Raw genomic sequence first — 19,414 nt, 5'->3', positions numbered from 1 at the left:
GCGCTGTTAATATTTGGATTTTTGTAATTTCTGCTAAGAATTTAGCAGGCAACATCAAAAGCTTTAGCTTGGGGAATTCATAAGCAGGGATATGATTAATACAATTTCAGATGTATTTGTAGAAGATGCAGAACTTGCTGTGGGGACTGATAATTTAATTAGATTCTGGTTTATGTGATTTATATACCTAATATTCTGAGTACTATATTAAAAAATAAATACAACTTAATTTTTCATAGGGCATTGCTTTGTTCTGTTATACAAGCAAGCAGTTGATTACATGGAAGGCACAGCTCTGATTGGCTGTAAAAATTAGGACCTTATTGTGCTGTGAAATAGCTTTCAAATACAGCTAAGAACAGGCTGCATATACATAAATACATAGAATCCCTAGTGAAAAATTAACACCATATTTGGGAAATTTATTTTGAATCTTACAAATCACATGAAGTCTGGAATACCAGTAGCTTAAACAGGAAAAAAATATTCTTCATAAACTATTTATAACACAAGTTTCTTAAAATGTTAACTTTCAGTTTTGCACCAAGATTTAATGCAACTGGCATGATACTTTTAAGTGAAGTTTCCCTCCTATCTCTAGGTTACATACTGTGATCAACAAAAGAGCTGGCTTTATTATTTCCATAGTCATGATACAGCTGTAGTTCTGTGGTAGTCAATGAAAATACAACAGTGAAGGTAAGAGAATCAGGCCCGCATTTATTAAGTAGAAGAGAAATATTTCTTTATAGGTTCAGGAGACGCTTAATATACATCTGGATGTACCTGATATGCAGTGAAAAACAGTTTCCTTCTGGACTGACTGCATAATTTAAAATGTATATGCCCTGGGTATCTCTGAAATCTAATGTAAAACAAGTTTGCTATATTTGTGGATATCATGAAGGTCAAAAGGATTTTATAGATATTTGTCCTTATTTAAACAGTGCTTCAGTGATGAAATTCTACAGATTGTTAAAACCTTGTAGCTACCTGCAACTAAGTAAAACTCTTACAATTTACAATAAATACAGTGGCAGAATGTCATAAATCTGGGTATACAGAAATGTAAGACTTGAGGATCTAAGAAAAAGAATTATTTGGCAGAAGAGAAAACATTTATATAGATTTGCTATACAAAGCCAAGATCACTCCCCTTCCAATTGTCTCTAGAAAACACAAAGAATGTTATGTGTGCCACCTATTGCAAACAGGTAGTAATATTTGCTACAGTCTTTTAGAACCTATTCCATCCAAATTGGTGCCTCAGCTGCTGTTTTTTGTATCAAGGAAGAAAGAGAAGTGCAGCAGGCAAGCTGTAAAAGCACACACATAGCGAATCAATTCTGCACCGACGTGGGCAGCTGAGCGCTGGGAGGGAGCCATCATGGGGCAGCTGAAGCTGGGCTCCTACTGCTGCGGAACTTCACTGTGTTGTAAACGTGCCACATGTGAAGAATCAAAGAGATGAAAGGGACATCCCCAATGGACCCATTTCACAGAACCCCTCCTTTGTAAAGTGCCCATCGATGAGGTGGCTGGAATCTGCTCGAGTCAGGATGATTTCATGCTTCAGAAGTGGACACAGGGGTGCAGTTGCAGAAAAAAAGGACCAGTACGATGAAGCTGTCCCTTGTTTTCTGAGAGGCCACATCAACTGAAAATGTTTCTTCCAGCAACTGTCAGGATTTTTTATTTTATTAGAAAGTTCAATGGGATTCAGTATTTTCTACATACACAACTATTCTTTGGTTTTAATTTTCAGATATAAGTCTGAGACCTATGTTTCTAAAATTTAAAACACCAGAAGTATTTTGGCACTCAGAAGACATCAACATCTAAAGCAATTAGGGTTTCTTTTGCCTTGCATATTTTCCCATGCTTTACTACTCATCACAGTGGACAGAGAGTGCTACCAGGTTGCAGGGGCAATATTTTGTTTATACACAGGGCAGCTGACAATAAAAAAAGGTAATAGAGCTATGTAGTGAGCATATGTGGATTTTTTTCCCAGTGCTGTATGGTTGGTTCAGCTTCACAGAGTGATGATTTTCTCTTTGCCTTTAAAAAGCTAGAATCATCTTGAAGCTATTTAGCCATTAAATTTCCTCAGTACATATGTGCATACACAGATAATATAACTAGAAGACAATGAAAAGAATGGCACAGCTTGATTTCTTATTTCTTTTGTTGAATTGTTTCAAGTTCTCTTGTTGGAGGAAGATGTGTTTCTAATAGTTCCAGTTGGAATATACAAAGCTAATGATGTACATTGCTAATGTACAAAACAGATTTCCTATTACAAGGAGCCTTAGACAATAAACATATAATGAGTCCGCAAGTAATTTCTCACTGAAAGCTAACCATTCCAGAGTCCTTGACCTAAGTGTGGGATGTTTTTTGTCAAGATGGGCAAAGCCTTCACAAGTACATAAATTGAAAAAGGGCATAATGTCAATATCAATATGTCCAGAAAGCTATTCAGACTCATGAATGCAATCTACAAAAAGACCAGCCAAGGTTATCACCAGATGTTTCTTGTCCCACATGCCACAGCTTGATTGTACTGTAATTAATTCAGCTGAAAAGCCTCTGCAAGAACTGTGTTTTCAGCACAATTTCAAGCTTGGTTTCAAATACTAGAAATCATTTCAGATTCTTTAAAACATCCTAGACAAATGTGAAGCTCTGCAGTTAAAATATGCCAAAAAGTACTTATAAAAAATTGTATTTAAATACCATTTCAAAGCAGTTATGATTAAAGCTAGACCTTTGGGGTTCAGAAACTTCGGCACGCATAGCAGAAGGGGCATAGGGCCGTATTCTGTAAACTATCTGCCCTAGACCATAATTCAAGTTCAGTGTAACAGAAATTTGGACTCCAGTTTCTGCACCAAACCATAGCAGTATTTATCCACTTAGCTATCCATAATATGAACAAACAAAAAAATCAATATTTCCCAAGGTATTATACAGCTCAAACTCCATTTTTTTATGGCATATCAGACCAAAGACCTACTATATTCTTGTTGTGAAGAAAGATACTTTTAGTTATTTAAAGTTTGAGGTCCATTTAAAAATGAATTTCATTAAAGTCAGATACAGGCATGAAGTTAAGACATAAACAAACCAGAACATATTTTATCGTAATATACCACTTTATTTTACCGCAATATTTGCAGAAAGAACACATTGAAATACACTTCCAAACTACTTTAAACCTAATTTTGGACAATACAAGCCTGTGACAAAATGAGATATGTTAAAATTTATGGTTCTGGTTTTCAGAAGTATTGACCACCAAAGCCTATATTTAACTTCAGGTAGAATTGTGTTCAGCATGTCTGAAAATTGGGCCCTAAATTAAAGATAAGTGTTTTTACCTGGGAAACATCCATTTAGAGTACCACCCACAAATTATATACTGATAGTTCTTCCCATAGGAAAATCTTCTTTTGGATTATTTCAAGATAAAAGCATAGACCAATGTCAGCCCTCTTACAAGCTGCATACTAATGCGAGGAGGGGAAGGAAGGATTTATTTGGAATCTTCTAATTGACCTCAGTGGAATTGGGCCTGGACCCATTAAAACATTTATGAAAAGCAGTTATGGAGCATGAATAGTACCCAATCTAAAACATTAATGTCTAGGTAATATTAAAAGTAATCTGTTTAAAAATAGCAGGGAGAAGAGGAGCAGCAGCCTGGCTGCATTAAGGACTAAATTCCTCCAAATTTCTGCTGGTCTTTTTTATCATTATCTTTTAAACAGTTGCAGAAACAGAAGTTTCAGGTTTTCCTTGGGCTTCTCCTTCCCCACACTGGCCCGAATGTTAGTAATACTCCTCATTTTCACCTCCATCCTTCATTATGCTGATTTTTAGACCAATGTGCCAGCATATCACAGCTTCATTCTTTTTTTCAGGAATGACGTAGGCAGTGAAAGGCATTGAAACAAATAGGCCTCCAGAATTAATGTGTTCCACAGGAAGTAAGCGTGGGGGTATCCAAAGCCAGAGGGTATGTTCAGAATAGGGGATTCAATTCCAGGATGTCACAAAATGTTCTCCATCACCATAACACAGCAGAAACCTGTTCTTAATGTTGTGATAGATGCTCTAAATGCACCACTTTCTCAGAGTTATTGGATATGGGAACATGCAAATCGACCAACACACAAGTGCCTGTGCTTTATGAAGGGCACAGCTACCAGAGAGGTAACTGGCTCCCTAAAGATTTAACAGTAGCTGCTTCACTCCATGATGTCTTGAGTATGAGCCTCTGCTCATGTTTGTTAATCTTGATAAGAGAGGGGATTTACCTACAATAAACATCCTAACACTATGCTCTTTGAGCAGCTTTTCAGACAGCTTCTAGTCCAATCAAAAGCTGCCATTAGCGTATGGTCTTTGACTAATAATAAGTACCTGCATGCAAATCATCTAGCAAAACTTACCCCAGTTAGCAACGGGACATTGGGAGTTATAAATGAAAAGTGAACAAACAGATTGGTAGAGAACATCTGTCACACACACATACTCACTCTTCAAAGGTGCAAGAGCCTTGTGGTCATCCTAAAACTATAAAAACATACTTCCGATAAATAATGTAGCAGCCCAGCTTTTGACTGGAAAAGGTCTGCAACCTTTGTTCCAGCCACCCTCTACAACCCTCCCCTGCCTGCCTTTGGCTACCTGAAGTTTTATATGGAAGTTTTTAAGACAAGACATTTTTGTGATAAAAAGCAAAGCATTTGTATTTGAGAATTTTGTTTCAATGTCTCATGGAAGGTGTGATCTCAATGCTTTCTGTCCTGGTATTTAATTTGGACACTCTGCTCAGGCTATGTATTACAAAGCAGGCCAATACAGCCCACTTCTCAGATCAGTCACACTTTAATCAAACATAACTACTTTATTTTCTTGTCTATTTTTCAATTAAAAAAAAAAAATATTTAAGGGGGCGCATATTTTTAGTGAAGAAACAAAATCTCCACTAAAAAATACCTGAGAAACATCTCCAAGTAGGCTTACCTTTTATTTTTTAAGGTCTGTTCCTAATAAGGAATCTTTGATGTAGTCAGCAAGATTTTTCTTCTGCCTAGAAGACTTATTGATAAATAGCCAAACAGAGAGCAGAGAAAAAAAATCTACTCCTGTATGTCACTGGACTCTTAATCTATTTTATGAGCCTTAAACACTACAACTCTTTGCGCAGTGGAAATTTCAAAAGATTTGGAAACTCCATTTTTTCTCCTTATGTGGCTTTTCTAAACCTGAAGTTTCACTTTTCATGAATATTTTTATCCAGCACAAACCTTTTTAGGCTTTTTCTTACATCTATCCTTTGTCAAGGAAGAAAGAAGCAATCCTGTGAATCAGATCCCATGTGCATAATCACACAACTATACGTACTAATCGCATCCATAAAAAGCATTCGGTTCAAACATTGCTGTATAGGGAATGCTTAGCTTTAAAAATTATGCTGTTTGGACTAGCAACTTTGAATACATCTTATGAGCAATCCATCTGCGCTAGTTTTTTTTTTTTCTTCTTTTTTTAACTTAAATCAGGGGACTCGAGCAACCTGACAGTGTCTATAATAAGCTTGATGATTACTTCACCTTTCGTAATTCTTGCTTCTTTTTTTGTTTCACGTTTCTGTTATAATAAGACACACATTGCTAAGAAGTTAAAAATTGATCAGACCTTGATTGGCAACTATGCAGTTTAGAGTAGTAATCTCCATCAGTTTATAATGAGCTTCAACGTTGTTACCCCATACAGAGACATCTCCCATCATCGATGGTGCAGGCTGGGTGGGCTGGACTTGCTGCTTATCCTGGGAGGACTCATTTACAGCACGGATTTGCCACCTTTGTTTTTAGCCAGCGTCATGGTCAAGCCTAGGAGCTTGCCATGCAGGTGGAGGAGTGGTGGCGGGCAGTGTAGTATGTGCGGCCGAGGTGTGGTTGGAACAGGGAAATGCTGGAGACATGGGAGACACCAGGTAGTAGCACGAGGGGGAGTGCCGAGGGGACACCATTGGTGGCGACAGAGTGAGGGCACAGGGTGATGGCGATACAGATGCTGCGGATATCGAGTGGTAAGGACATGGAGAACACCCGGGAAGTGGGCGGGGCTTGCAGGGACGCCAGGGCCAACGGGCTGTTAGGTGTGGCACACCTGGAGGCGGGGCCTCCAGGGGCACCTGGGTGTTGTCACTCAAACTCTCCAACCGTCACTGCTGCCGCGACCAGCAGAGGGAGAGCTGCCCGCTGAGGGAGCTGCCCGCCTCTGCGCCGTGCACCGAGCGGATCTCGCCGCAGCCTGGGTTACGACATCTGGAACATTTTCCTTGGAGGAATAACAAGGTACGAACAGTTTGCTTTTCATGAACCAGCTGTAGCTTTGGTGCTGGCGGTCGGGGTAGTCCTGTGAGGGGAAGGGGGGCTACTGGCAGAGGGAACCCACAGTTCCTTGTCTTTTACCTTCACACTTCATGGGGTGGGGACTAGCAGGGGAGCAGATTTCCGTTTTCTTACCATCCAGCCTCAGCACTTCCAGAAACGGCCATGGGTTTCTTCCAATCATCTCCTCTCCCACTAACCCCAAATGCTTTGTTTCTTTCTATCACCTAAAATCAACCTCTTCACATCTCAGCCATCTCTAGTCAGGGAGCTCGTCTGGAAATATGGCGTTTTTCAGGCACTTGTCCCAAATCTCTCCAGTCTCTCCCCATCCAGAGGAGGGTTTTTTTTGGTTTGGTGTTTTTGTTGGTTTTTTTTTTTTTTCCTTCTCCTATTAGCCATTTAAGTTTAAAAAAAACCCAAACCAGTCTTGACTATTTAGGTGGAGATGGGCCTCATCATGGTTTAGGCTCATGAGGCAACACAAAGCCACACTGCTTGCTTGCTCGCTCTTCCCCCAGTGGGATGGGGAGGAGGCAATACAAGGAAAGGCTCATGGATTGACGCAAGGACAGGGAGGGATCACTCACCAGTTATGGTCACAGGTAAAGCAAACGTAACTTGGCGAATAAAAATTAATTAGTTACCAACCAAATAGAGTAGGGCAATGAGAGACAAAACAAAACAGGTCTTAAAATCCTTCCCCCCACCTCCTCCTACCCAGCAGTGCAGGGAGAGGGGAAATGGGGGATGCGTTCAGTCCACCATGTGTTGTCTCCTTCCTCCTCAAGGGAGGATGCTCACGCTCTGCCCCTGCTCCAGCCTGGGGTCACTTCCACGGGAGACAGCTCTCCATGAGCTTCTCTGACATGAGTCCTTCCCACAGGCTGCAGTTCTTCCCAAACTGCTCCGGTGTGCGTCCTCCCCACAGGGTGCCATCCTTCAGGAGCAGCTGCTCCAGCCTGGGCTTCCCATGGGGTCACAGGCTCTTTGGGCACACCTGCATTCTCGTTTTTTTTTTTCTCCAGACCGTAGGTAAATATCTGCTCCCCCGTGACCCTCCATCACAGCCGGGGCACAGCCTGCCCTCCCACCACAGGCTGTTGGGAACCTCTGCGCCTAGCACCTCCTCCCCTTCTTCTGCACAGGCCTGGGGGTCTGCCTGGTGCTCCAACATCCCATTCCTCTCTGCTGCAGATCTCTCCTGTTTTCCCCTCTAAACAGAGGCATTAATTGGCTCAGCTGTGGTCAGAGGCAGTCCGACTAGGAGACGGGGAAGCTTCTATCAGCTTCTCACAGGGGCCATTCCTGTGGCCTTTCCAGCACTACCAAATCCTCCACCCCAGAAACTCAACACAGGCCTTCTCAGGCCTTCTGCTTTTTTATTTCAGTTTCCATTTTGCATTATCCTTCCAGTCCCATTCTTTTTTTTTTTGAAAAATACTTAATTATTGTTTGTCTGGATCTCCCTTGATCCTATCTCCACATTACTGCATCATAAACAACCCCCTAAATAGACGTTAGGAAAATCCACATGAGACAGAGGCACTGTGAATGTTCTCCAACCACAGGGAGAGCTTCAGTCGGAGCTAGCACACTGTTAGACACCAGACAGCCCAGCTACAAAGGCACAGGAAATTTTGTTTCATTAGTTCTATCATCATCCACCTCCATGTTTCACACTTCTATCATTTTCCCTTATTTCTCTATTTCCTCATCAGACATTGTGTTTCTCCACACTTACTGAATCCCTAGGCATTTGTATTTTATTTCTTTTCCCCTTTTGCTGCTTTAGCCCTGCTGCACTTTTGCCCACAAATGTTTTGCTCTGCACTTCTGAGCCAGCAGTTTTGGTATTTTGTGTCTTAGTTACTTAATTAATTGTGCTGACTTTGCTTTGTGTTTGTTATTCACTTGTCTTCCTCTGGTCATGGGATTCCTGAGTCCTCAGCGCCTTAGAGGATAGCTTGGCACTGGGATGGGCTGTTTTTCTGTGAGGTTTATGGCCATTTCTACTCTGTTCTGTAATGATCAGTGAACCCTTGCAGTATTCAAAGTTGTGAATATAACTCCAGTGCGTCTTCCCACCCACCCCAAACGATTCTATGATTCTTCCATCAGCTGTTTTGTGGCCTGTATTTACAAGGTTTATTTGTCTGGGTTAGAAGCAGCAGAGACATCATATTTTACTGCATTTTTAAAATGTATTTGCAGAATTTCTTTAGAAATTAAGGTTAACAAGTTGCTCTAAGTGTGTTCAGTAATTTAGTCTCTTGACAAATTAATAAGGACCTTACTTAAAACCCTGTTCTAAACTTATTTTGGAACCTTTTTTTTAATCGTGTACATCAGTGGAGCTCAAGTCCTGATGAGCATGAATGTATCTCCCACAGTGGTCCAAGGTGGGAAAAAAACTCTGCTTAACATTCAATGGCCTGCGGTCAGGTTGTGGGGATATAGATTTCCCATTACATATAAGCAAGACAGGTTCAATTTCTTCAATTTTCAAAATATTGGGCAGAAACTATTCACAAGGAGGTGAGGAAGAGATGAGCTGGAATTACTAAGCTGGGGCATGCTGTAAAGCATTTAGGACAGACTCCACCAGAGACGGCCGTGCAATCCCCTCGTGTGCTTGCACTCGTGTGCTCCAGCAAGCTCAAGAGCTTGGAGTGAGACAGTGCTTCACTTCCTAAGTGTTTGCCCACGGGGGATGTTGCTCAAGAGCCCCTGAGACGGGTACAGATGTGCCGACCTGTCTCAGTACCATTTTTAAATGGGACTCAGAGAAGGCAACCCTACAAGCAAGAAGATGATCTGCCATGGGCCTCCTGTCTGTATCCGAGTAGGATTCATTTCTCTGTGCCTCATTTCCGTACTCCATTTTTTCCACAAAAGATACTTCTTTCCTCTGCTTGGTCTATTTAAAAATATCTTTTACAATGAATATGTAGAAGTATAATAGGAACCTGATGTCAGATGGCACCATTTAATTTTATTGTAATAATAGTAATAAATGTACTAAGCACAAACAATGTGCTCAACGTAGAAATAGATTTAATACATATAACTGGATTTTGAAATTGGTTCTCCATGAATGGACACCCATTCTTGTTCAGATCAGAAGTGGCATCTCAGATGGTACTTTGGAAGATGACAGAATACCTGTCATCCTCATGCTGTGATAAAGTAAAGAAGGAACATTAGATTTCCACTCCAGGCCTGTGAAAAGATTTTTTTTTTTTTTTTTTAGATACTTGGATTTTATTTCATTATGTTTCCTTTTCTTCATTTAATTTAATAATATGTTCCAAATCTATTTATCCCAATGCATCTGTTTTATACTTGGGGAAATACAATCTGAAAAGAAAATGTAACTTTTTTCCAGTAAAGTTGAAAGAATGGAAGGCAACTAATTTTAACATATTGCCACTTAATGTCATCTTATTTGCTGATAAAATGCATGGTAAAGCATTTTCAGTAATCACTTCTTGAAACAAAACAGAGCTTTCCTGAGCTAATGAATGGAGATACATTTATTTATTTATGGGATGTTCATCATTCTAATTCCTTTGTGTTTCACAAGTTGATCCATGCAGCACTGAAAAGAAGTGGAGTCTTATTAGCTCCATGAGGCACAGAAATCACATGATCTGCCCACACTTACCAGAAAGAAGCATGTAAAGTATAATTAGAATGAAAAAAAAAAGTTGCTCTTATTACAGTACCTAGCCAATAAAAACCTCCCTCTGTCATTTAATATTGGTAACCTTAAACATTAAATATCCTCAGGCAGGCAACAAGGAACATCTAGCTAGATAAAAATGGGGGTTTTTTTAATAAATACACTCTTTGATTCTTTCCTTTTATTCCTGAGACATTACATTATATTTGAATTATATTTCCAAAAGCTTTTTCCTGAAGCCACGAGGGCTAGAGACATTTTTTAAAATAACACTGAGATTGTCATCTAATTGCATACCTTCTAGAAGCCAAGTTGTAAGCAGCCTGCTAAATAAGATGAGCTCAGGCAGTTGTATTTCAAGGTGGCCATGCTGCTCATTCTGCACTTGCCTTGTTTTCAGGAATTATAATACTGTAATGCATTACAGTAGAATCAATAAATGAAGTATTTTATCAGACATGCTCCCTTTATGGTGCCTACTCCTTAAAAGATCATTAGTTATATCTGTGCAAATTGGTGGTGTTGCCAGGATATCCCTACCTAAGCTTGCAGAACTATTTAGGAAATATAGGTGAAATACTGCTGTAATAGTATTCAAATGTGACCACTGACAAACTTTTATGGGCAACCTCCGGACACAAGTCAGAGTCCTTCAAAGTACATTGCATTGGTTTATCTCTGTTCTGACAAAGTCCCCTGGGGCTTTTACCAACTGAAATGGTAAGTAAGGCCCAGAGTGAAGAAACTCCACGTATCACTGCTGCTTTGAAAGGACATGCAGAGAATTCCGTGTAAAATGTTTTGCTGCATTCCACACCTCTTCATTATAAATATAAGTTCCAGCTCTGTAACTGCTTGTTTGCGTGACTAACGTTATGCCACTCTGCGAGACTACTCACTCCTATAAAATTAAGATGCTGCATGTGTGTGTTTGCAGGACCGTGACCGTGAGGAATACTTGCTCAATGTAATAACTACCAGTTGAAAAACAAAATAAAAATCAACCCTAATTGTGCCCATTTAAATTCAAACATTGAAAAATAGCTTAAATATGGTATTTCGGAATGTAAATTTTATAGGAAGTCTGAAGATTTTAGGATTCTGTTAGCTCTTTAGTCCCTCTGTAACGAGGCTATTACATAGCATTGCTCAGATTGATGTTGAAAATAATGCAGCTGCAAGAGCAGCTGCAGCAAGAATTCACAGAAGCCAGGATGCAGAGCAGGCCCTGCTCAAAGTCCCTGGCTTTAGCTTTCTGTTGTGGCTTGGTTTTTTCCCCCGTACTTATTTATTAGCTTAATTCCAGCATCCTCTGAAATGATGCCTTGCTGGGAATAACTGAGGGTTAAAGCTTTAACAGCTTTACTTAGACTCACAAATGAAAAACCTGGATTTTACTGTCTTTGCAAACCAGAATCACTCTGACAGCAGCAAATAATGTTTTTTTCAAAATGAACAGTTCAGGGTTGGTCAGCCTTAAGGCAGTAACAGTGAGGAATAAAACACAGCATCAAAAAAAAAGGAGGAAAAGTACTTAGCAATTAGGTTTACAGGTGTACAAGAGCATCTTCATGCTTCTGCTGTTTAAAAAGACATTTATGCTCTGGGCAGGAGCTGATGGACTTGTGAGCTGCTGCCTCAAAATGTTTGTCTGTTGTGTGTCTTGCAGGCAGGTTTGGAGGAAGGGGCAAGTCCAGCACTCACCCTTAGGGGTTTAAATTGAAAGCGGGGAGATGTAGATTAGATATCAGGAAGTTTTTCCCGGAGAGGGTGGGGAGGCACTGGGACAGGTTGCCCAGAGAACCTGTGGATGCCGCATCCCTGGGAGTGTCCAAGGCCAGGCTGGATGAGGCTTGGAGCAACCTGGTCTAGTGGAAGGTGTCCCTGCCCATGGCAGGGGGATTGGAACTGGATGTTCTTTAAGGTCCCTTCCAACCCAAACCACCCTATGATTCTTACACTTCCTTTTTCATGACATACAGACGGGGACAGGAATGAATTACAGCACTGCTGGGCCCTTGGTAAAACTAGATTTTGGTAATGCCAAATGGATGTGCCACCATCCTCACCCCATTTCCTAACCCTCAAGTCTGGGGAGGATAGCTGACATCTTGCTGGTTCTTTCATTCTTGCTGGTTCTTTTGTGGACAGGTTGATATAAGGTTAAAACAATTCTAAATAATTTTGAAACAAAGCTTTACACATAGCCTAAAACCAACATGAAGAGGTCACATCACTCAGTCTTTCTTAGCCACCTTGTAAGACCTTCAAAAGACTAATTCCCAGAGAGATTCACAGTTTCAGATGATAAGAAGGAGCAAAGCCTCATATTCACCTCCCAAATCTGAATGTACAATAGCGTGTTAATTCAATAGATTCGGTTACTGGCCAAAAGTGACCTGTTCTCAGGACACAAAAGCAATTGTCAAGCCCTGTTCATCTTTAAATCTAAATTTCAGAGCTAAGGGAACACTTTTGCAGATCACTACTAATGACAAAGTTTGTAACATGATGTTTGCATCCCTGTTGCAGCCATGCCAAACAGTACAAGTTACTCCTGGGAAAATCTACTGGATAAAAGGAACTGATATGGTTCTCTTTCAGCTGATGTAACATGTTCGGTCACCTTATTACAAGTTAATATTCAGGTTGCAATATCTTGCATCCATTGGAGCTTTGCAGAATTTTCTCAGGAAGGTCATAAAATAAAACATTAGAGTAGTATGACTTAAAGGTTACAAAAGCATGGGCTGCAGAATCAGCATTAGTCTGTGACAGCACTGGCTCTAGTCCCAGCGTAGTTTATAGGAAATAAAGGCAAGAACCAACCACACATTTAATAAAATGCACCAAAACATGTTAGAGTCAACTGCTGGATCAGACTTTTTTGCTGTCTTTTTCAGTGGCCTACGACCACCACTGGATTTCCCTGGGCTGTCACTGCTCTCACAGATTTCTGTCCCTGCGTATAAGCATGTCAAAGACCAGCTTCGCTCACACATCCTAGATGGGAAATTTGTAGCTAAAGGATCTGTGCCATGTACCTTTCTATTCATCAAGGGAAAGAAGAAAAATTTCCCTGCTGCTCTTGTAGCACTTCAAGGTTAAAATATCTATTGACAAAAATAATGCAGCAGAGGTAATAAACATTCACAGAGATTAAAATAATTGCACAAAAGGCAGTTTCTTCACTGGAAAATGAAGACACTAAGCTAAAAGAAGAAATTAAAACCAGAAGCCATACTAAGAAACTAAAAGCTGTCAGAGTAAAAGAGCTGCCTTGAATGTTAATCTGAGCTATTTCAGCCAGTCCTTTCTCACCACCTTTTCTTTCCTGCTAACTTTCATGTTACAAGTCTATTGCCTGTACAAAGTTGCTGAATTGAAGCTCTGCCTGTCAGGAGCTCTCATCTGTGCGTGCTTTAGCTCTCAGTTGTTACTGGATTTGCTTCAGCTGCCACTATTAAACCATTGCGTGTCAAATTACAGAGCAATTAAGGGTGAAATGCATAGTTGTAATATACAGGTTAAAAAACCTCCAGAAAACCCTAACTCTAAATTTTCTAGTTTTTTAATGATGACTTTGGAAAGTATTAAAATAGCTTTTTAATTAATATAAGCCCCAAATTACTGACATGTGCTTCACCTGATATCACTTAAGTTTTTTATCTTCCTGCCTTTCTCATTTTCCTTCCTCCCAGGCATTTTTGCCTAACAATATTTAAAGTTCATTATTCCACGCTGTGAGAAAGGTAATAAGTATAACTTTGAGTACTTACTAAAGCAGCTAGTGAAATAAGGAGGTGGATAGATAGACTATCCAAGTGCTTTATGGTATATTTTGACTCCTGAATTTTGCCTTGTTCTCAGTAACATTACTGCAGGAATACTTTATCTAAGATGAAATCCCTTGGAGGTATACCATTAAAATAAGGCAACTGTAGTGGTGGTATGAAGGAGTCTAGAGGATGGGTCAGATAGCTGCCACCATTGTGCTCTGTATCAGGACCCAAGGAGGGACCAATGCACAGCTATGGCTAACTCATTTAATATCTCTGCTTAACATCTCTGCATCCCAGTGGGACTCATAATGTTTAATTACATATCTAATGGGAAATTCAGCCTCATCCTGTGAGTTACTGTGCTTCCTCGATTTCTCTTATGTTGGAGTAGCACAGTACTGGTCCTGCCATGAAAATTAATTAGTTTATGCCTGAACAGGGCTTTCAACATACAGACCATTTTGTATGACAAAGTAGTATTAGATAACAAACTAAGTTATTCAACTGAATTATGGAGACATAAGAAAATTATTGTCTCTGATTTTTAATCAGGCAGACTCCAAGCGAGATTAGTCCCTGATGATGATGCTTTAGCTATTTCAAGAGGTCTTATTACCACCAGAAGAGTGTTTCCTCCTTTTTGCTCCTGTGCACCCTGGAGTTTTCACTGTTGTATATTTAAGCCACTCAATAAATCCAGCTCTAGATTTCAGGTTAGCCCTTACCTTCCGCAAACAGTAACTTTTAAGACAGCTTGTTGCAGGTAAATAAAAAGCCTTGATGGTTTGGAAACAAACATCTCCACCTTGTTTGGATTGGCTTGCTGTTTTTATAAACATCCTGTTTAACCAACACTCACTGCAGGGCTAACTGAATCTAGAAAGAGCTCTGAAAGTTTGAGAGAATTAAGCACCAGCAGTTCTGCATTTCTTTTAATAGCATCAAAAAAATCTCAGGTTATAGATGTTCATATGATTTCATATGCATGAATGCTTCAGTGCCTTCTCACCAGTTATCAGGCTCTTTATTAGCCTCCATAACCCAAGCAGAAGAATTTCAATACTGCCTTTAAGGGTCGCTTGAGCAGAAGCTTCAAGACAAATTGTACTGCTGGGGTCATAGAAATATGGTAGCTAACTTGGCAAAAGAGAACTTAGTTTTGTTTGCTGAGATATAGAGGTCTTTTCCTTGCATGGTCATCTTTGCAAAGATTCATTTCTGAACATAGCAACATGTTTGTCATCAAAAGGTTTATCAGCTTCTATCTTTTCAAGCTTGCTAAAATCTTTGGGAGAGATCAGTGGTTTTATAGCAGTGGAAGATCTGCACAAGGTCTTTAAGATTTCCTATTTTGGCTGTTTTCTCTATAGACCCCCTGATGCAAGAGCATCCTTATTATGAGAGAAGGAGGAACTTACCAGCACCCGCTGCCTGCTCCCTTGTTCCCTCACGCTGCATTGTACTGTTTTTACTCCTTTTTTTCCATTTATTGCTCTTACATTGGAAATCAGATACCACAGTCATAAAGAACAAGAGCACCAAGGAAATAAAAGCCACAACAATAAAAGACGAGAAAAAGGAATTCTAGTTAATGGCATCTATCTGGGGAGACGCACCCTACAGGGAAGGGGAGCAATATGAAGGGCATTCAGAAGGAAGGTAGTCCCTCAGTCCACTTTGCATCTTGATGTGATGGCCTTTTTAATCCTTTTCTTAGTTTCTCAGAGCCCTACTTGCTGACCTCCTTTTCTTCTTATTATTCTCACGCCTTCCTTTTCTCCCTGTTGCTTCTTTTGATTGATTTGGAGAAGGTTTTTGTGGTTTTACTAGAGCAAATAATTAGACACCCAAAGATATTAGATATTTTTACTAAGTGTCCAATAAAATTAGTGACTTACGAAGCTCTAGCACTGATGTGCCAAATTTCTGTACACCACAGCTTCATTCTAGTTACATAGTTAGTGTAACCAAAAAGAAGGATTACTACCTAGGTTATGTTTGTTCAAATGGGGGGTCCAAGTTAGTAACTTGGATGTTTCAGCTAACATTTTACGGTATAAAACATCACAAGGGTTACCAGTGGAGTTTTGCATTTGGAGAACAGAAACGGCAACAGTTAACATGGTAGCCTCTCATTTAATGCAGACCTTTTCAATTTATGCAAGTTAATGAACAGAGCCGAGGGGACAGTACAGGGACACCCATCCTGCGTTGGTGACCAGCAACCAGGGTTGGGTGCGATTATGGCAACCTGTTTTGTACAGCTAGAGTCAGAAAAGGGTCTGCATCCTCAGCCACCTCTCCCTTGCTATACGTTAGATCTCAGCAAGGTGTCAGACACCACGTTTGCTGTGGATCTGATGGCTGATCGGTTTTGCGTACCACACAACAGGAAATGGAAGTTGCTATGGGTCTGCTAACATCTCCTTTACATTCGGGCTTTCCTAGGGTATGGTCCCATAGGAATATGATTATTTTGTGAAGTGAAAGAGAGCTCTGGCCATACTTTGAAGTCTCATTGAATTCCTGCCTCATGCTGGAGGCAGGTCTGCCCAGAGCAATTCTGAGATGCAGACCTCTTAATGGCATGTTGGCAGATCTAATGAAGCCCACAGCACAGTCTACGGCAACCCTCCTAAACCAAACTTTGCCCCTCTGCACTTATTCTTTGGAAGTACTCAGCTCCCACCATTTCAAAGCAATCTTTTTCAGAAAATCAATAGTTCTTCATCTCCTTCAGAATGAGAGCAAGTAGGACACTTGGACGTTTGCTTTGTAATCTCTTCAAAAATTGCTTTCTTGTCTTCCCAACAGAATTAGGAAATATTGCAGTACCAAAAAAAAAAAAAAAAAATCAAGCTTTTCCATCACAACATCTCAGTTGTAGGACCAATCTTTGCATTCCTTTTCATTTAGGGATTACCTTAAGCAAACTGGGCTGTTTATACCTTAGGCACACACAGGCATCCTTGTTCCTCACACAGAAGAATTATTTGTCCTCCTAACTCCACTTTTCAGGAGCCTGCTATAGAAACCTTTACCATTTTAAAATTTCCATTTTCTCTCCCTCTTTCCTCTCAGTGGCCCTTTAGCTAGGAAAATGAACCACTCTGCTCCTGCAGTGCCGAGCTGCTGAATCCAATCGAGGAAGGCTGGCCAGGCTTCACATCCCCATCAGACACAGCGCTGACCTTTTTTTCCTAATTGACAATGCAGGGCTTTGTGCTAATAGGATGACATCATTACGCAGAGCTGAAATGCTTTCCCTGCTGTCTCTTTTGTCTCGCAGTATTTTTCTCCCACACTTGCAGAGGAAGTATTTTCCCTAGGAGGGAGCCTAAGGAAGACAGTTACACAGTGCCTAAAAAAATACATGTAGAAAACATCCTCAATTTTTCTCTCTCCGTTTTTCCTTAGTCACACTGGTTAACAACCACATATCCTGAGCCCTCACCATGTACTGAGTCTTCCCTTTCCTTCTTCCAGGTTGTGATCACTGATGTTTCTTTTCTGTATTTGCTTTGCCTCACTGTCCTGAGATATGCTGCTGGGGAGATCCTGGTTCCTTCTTGATTTTGAATTATAATTGTACTGGTTAGCCTACTGTCCTTTTACAGCTCTAATTTTATTCAAATAGCTTGTTCATAAGATCTTTGTGCATCTCTACAGCAATAAATAGTTAATTTTCGTGCTCAATTTTGTGTTAAGTTGTTGGCAGTTAACTGTTGCTGTGACGCTTCAGAAAATAAAATTTTAAAATAATACTTTAAACAAGTATTTAAAGAAGCCCCAGAAAAATAGAAAATATTAAAATCTTTGGTTTAGCTCTGTTGTGAGACTGGCTCATCCATTTCAGTGAGTACTATAACCTTGTAAGATGCTGCCTTAAACCTTAAAATTGCCTTAAAGTTGGTTATAGATTAAACAGCCATGTACCAGAGTCTTGGCTAAGCCAACAATCCAAATAAATACATATGACGGGCTTCCACTGGAGAAGACAGAAAGAGCAAGAAGTGTCCCAGTTCTGCCTATCCCTCTTTGTTCCTCCCCTGTCCTTTGGCTGACATACTGGATACTCCTAGCTCATGGTATATATTTCCAGCGTGCTTCAGTGCCTAATGAAATAGATTAGTTCAGGTCCCAGGTACTTCTGTGAATCTGTTTACCCTAAGCTGTTTTAATTTGCACAGAAATGCACTAGGAGCCACAGCGGTAAAAGCGAAGGGTGGTATTAACCAGCTGGGAAAAACAGCCTCTTAAATCACTCAGGCTAGCTCTACAGGACTATGGCTGTCTGTTTTCTTACTGCTAGAAAGGCAAACACGAAAGATAAGGCAGACAAAACACAGAGTAAAGAAAAGATTCAGGAGGGAGAGGAAGCAGACCCATTACGGTTCAAGACTATCCAAAGTTGGCAAGAATAAAGATTTATATAGTTTCCTGGTTTGCTCAATCAATGCCCAACTATTTCATAGAAGACTCCTGGATTCTTGGACATAGGACAGTGATCTTCATGGCATCCTTTCCTTTCTGCATATAACCTCTGTTCAGGAGTGCAGTGCCAACCACAGTATTAACATACCTTGTGAAAACTTCTCTTGATTATTTTAATTGTAATTCCTATTTCTTTTTGCACATTATCCTTAAGGACATGTTAAGTATTAAGGGTTTGTTTCCTACATTCTGTTTCTGTCATAATTGCCTTGAACCTTAGTTAACTTCCATAAGTTATGTGAGTAATAGAAGGATTTGGGGTTGTGTTAAACTGTGTTTAAACAACAGTAGCAGTAACAGTAAGCCTAAGATTGTCTTTGCATGAATGCCTGGTGAACCAGCTATCTGATAGATGTTAGGAGTAATTATTAATACAGTTTAATATTTCTCTTATGTCTATAGCCTAATGAGATTAGCGCTTTGTTGTACTCAGCACCATATAAACAATTAATATATTTCAGCCTCAAAGAGCAATTAGGATAATATGGTTAAATCCCTGCAAACTACTATGAAAAAAACATGATTAACCTTACCAAATTTCAGACCAGAGCCCAATTTATTATTATTATTTTTATAAACAGGTTAAAGTACAGTGAGTGAAAATAGTGTTTAGAGGGGAAGTGCTGACAAAACCTTTACTGCAGCAATGTGGACAATGCAGCTGTAATAATGGCAAGTGTGCCCTTATCACAGCAAGAAAAATGTAAGGAGTTCTGATTTTGCACTGAATGAGCCATTACTTATGTCTATCACAAAGAAATAAGAGTACTGAACAAAAAAAGATACATTAAGGGATTTGTGGGTTTTTTTCCCCCCAAAAGAAAACTAAAAATAAAAAAGATCAGATGTGACTCAGGCTTTCAAACAATAAAAATAGCAAGATGAAAGAACTAGGTTGCTTCATTGCCTAAAGAAATGGCTAGAATCTTAAAAAGTCTCAAACCTGATTGTGAGAGACTCACTTTATGGGCTGCTAAGAAGGTGCTGACCTTCATCATCAATAGATTGTCTGAGCCTTTGTGGTATTCAGCAGTAAAGGAAGT

The sequence above is a fragment of the Eurypyga helias genome, unplaced genomic scaffold, assembly GCF_000690775.1.
Source record: "Eurypyga helias isolate BGI_N326 unplaced genomic scaffold, ASM69077v1 scaffold33121, whole genome shotgun sequence".
In the NCBI taxonomy this organism is placed as follows: domain Eukaryota; kingdom Metazoa; phylum Chordata; class Aves; order Eurypygiformes; family Eurypygidae; genus Eurypyga; species Eurypyga helias.
The sequence above is the reverse complement of the archived record's forward strand: the minus strand, read 5'-3'. Positions refer to the sequence as shown.